This window comes from Triticum dicoccoides, chromosome 3A (assembly GCF_002162155.2).
Source record: "Triticum dicoccoides isolate Atlit2015 ecotype Zavitan chromosome 3A, WEW_v2.0, whole genome shotgun sequence".
NCBI lineage: Eukaryota > Viridiplantae > Streptophyta > Magnoliopsida > Poales > Poaceae > Triticum > Triticum dicoccoides.
Genome location: NC_041384.1, coordinates 764,383,148 through 764,386,409, shown reverse-complemented (window position 1 = coordinate 764,386,409; position 3,262 = coordinate 764,383,148).

Sequence of the window (3,262 nt, the reverse complement as noted above, 5' to 3'; positions counted from 1 at the left end):
AGTTCGTTTTATTCACACTCGATCTAGCAACCTCTCCAATAATAAAGCTTGTAAAAAAACATAGGCGACCAGCTAGACAGTACAAGTTTTTTATAGTTAGATGAAGTGCAATAGCCTTTATGACTTCAAATTTCTATAAGTATATAAATTATTAATTGTAGGTTTCCTACCATTGTGGAGATACTTTCTAAAATGCCAAAACGCCTCATTCACTTGAGGCATGTGAGGAAACACCTTTGTTGTTTCTAGCCGTTTCATCAAAATGCCTAAAAAAATATTAAGGCTAATAAAAAGAACACCTCGAAATACTTTTTATGCACGCAGCCTGCCATAGAAGACAACTTGATCCAGTCAGAAGTTTTTTCTCTAACAACATAGGGCCATCTTAGATTTTGACACAGGGACCTCAATTTTGATAGACCAGCCTAGGGCCACACGAACACTCCAGCTCCAAGGAGGACAAACATTCATCAATTTAAAAAAAATCACAAATTTGACAAAGAAGCTCGCAAAATTGAAAAAAGTTCATTGGTTTAAAAACAAGTTCACGAATTTGAAAAAATAACACAAATTAAATACTTTATTGACAGGAGGCGTCTGACTGCGCCGATTCACTGTCATGCACGAAAACAGGTAAAAATAGAATAATAGTTTGAAGTACTTGTTTAAATTATGATTTTAAATATATTTTTCAAACATGACATGGATGCCTACCATGAGCATGCCATCTGGCATAAGTTGAGGTCATTTAATGAATGTCCAAAAAGACACCATGTTCAATGGAGGGTGTTCGCACAAAAGGCTCCATCTGAGAGCATGTTGTTTCCTGACATCCTTGAAATGGTTCTATTTTTTTTCCATGGTGTTGTATGACCAATTCAAGGCACCATGTCAATTTGTGTTCGTTTTTGATAAATTTTGTATTTTCTAAAGATTTCTCGGTAAAATAAATGGACAAATGGCCGGACGTGTCGCAACTTGCATATTGTGTCAAAAATCGTTCAAATCTGACACGAATGCCTACCATGGGCATGTCCACCTGCTTGCAAGATTTGTGGTTATTTCAAGTGTTCAAAAATATATCATATTCACGTACTCCCTCCGTCCGTGAATAAGTGTACATCTAGCTTTTTTTCAAAGTCAAAGTTTTAAAATTTTGACCAACTTTATAGAAAATAATAGTACCATATATGACATCAAATTGGTATATTACCAAAGTACATTTCAAAACGGATCTAGTGACACTAATTTAGTGCCATAAATGCTTTTACTTTTTCCTAGAAAGTTGGTCAAAATTTTAAAACTTTGACTTAAGACAAAAACTAGATGTAGACTTATTCACGGACGGAGGGAGTAGGCCTAAAGCCAAGAAGGCTCCATTGAGAGCACGTATCTTTTGACATCCTGGAAATGGCACATTTTTTTCTGTGGCCTTGTGCAACCAATTCAAGGCACAATGCCAAGCTGTTTTGGTTTTCGAATCTTTTTGCATTTTCTAAAGTTTTCTCCATCAAAAAAGACCGATAAATGGCCGAACGTGTCTCAACTTGCATAGGGTGTCGAAAATCATTCAAACTTGACATGGATGCCTACCATGTACGTGCCCATATGCTTACAAAAGTTGCGGTGATTTGAAGGATGTCCAAACATAGACCATGATCAATGGAGGGTGTTCAGGTGAGAGTACATTGTTCTCGACATCCTTGAAATGACCTCAATTTTTTTCATGACCTTGTATGACCAATTCAGGGCAACATGCCAAGTTGTTTTGTTTTTTTTGACAAATTTTGCATTTTCCAGAGTTCTCTCGATCAAAAAAGGCCGACAAATGGGTGGACTTGTTGTAACCTGCATACGGTGTCAAAAATCATTCAAACCTGGTATGGATAACTACCATGGTCATGCCCACCTGCTTGAAAATGTTGGGGTCATTTTAAAGATATCGGGAAACATTATGGTCAGTCTTCTTGCCTATTCGAACCCCCTCGTTGAACATGGTCTATGTTTGGAGGGAGAATTCCTTATTTAACACTGTGTTAAATTTTGTTTCCCTATTTGACACCGAAAAATATTTTCCTCCTTATATAACATCAAGTCTAAATTTTATGCCCTTTATAACATTTTCGTCCATTTTACGCCTTAAAGGTGTTAATTGACACATGAAAAGATCTTTTTACCCCTGATACGGTATGTGATAAAAAAATCATAGATACTAGTACGTGCTAATAATGTCCGGCCGGCTTGGTTTGTTGTATGCGGCTAAGTATAGCGAACTAGTTGCGACACGTCAGGCCATCTATTGTTCACGTAACTTTAATCTTTTTCCAGTAGGTGGGCATGCCCAAGGTAGGCATCCATGCTAGGTTTAAAGAAAAACGTATTTAAAATCATAATTTATATATTTACTTAAAGCCGTTATTTTAATTTTTCCTATTTTCGCGAGCAACAATGGGCTGGCCTAGTCTGCCAGGCTCCTGTGAAAAAGTATTTAATTCGTGAACATTTTTTCAAATAAATAAACTTTTCAATTTCACAATTTTTTATCAATCGTGATTTTTTCAAATTGATTAACTAATTTCAATTTTTGTGAACTTTTTCAACCTTGGAGCTAGGGCTAGGCATAAAAACTGACAAACCAAAGACCAAACTAAAAAAATTCAAATTTTCGGTCTTTTGTGTTGGTGTTGGAAGATTTCTGCCATATGATGCAAAGAAAGGTGAACGATGCAAAATAATATATGAGCAAACCCAAATTTCTAGATCTAGATAGATAAAAAATTCTAACCATAGTGGAAGCTAAATGTACAATAAGAGGGCCCAACTTTTACTGTGATTGCAAACGGGAATATTCTGTTACATTGGACTCATGTATCTATCTCATGTAAGAAAATGCTCTAGCTAAAATTTTATGGATACGTTTTTTCGTTCCTCGCAAACAAAAAACCGAAGCATATTTTAGTAGCACTAGAAGAAAATCCTCAAATTGATTGAAACATGATTTCATTGTGTTTAAAACACGTGTTGTGTCAAAATAATATTTGGTATGCATCAGAAGAAAGCAAATTCCCTGTTCGAGTATTTTGTTCAAGCAGATGTGACGGTAATCTTGAAAGTCCGGGCATCTCCAAGGCTACAGGAAGATGTTCTCGCTCGGGGCCCTGGGGAGCTTGGTATATTTACTGTTAAGAGTGCTTATAGTGATATCCCAACAATAACATGTTCCAACAAGTAACAAACTCCAATCTTCATCTGCAACTAGCAA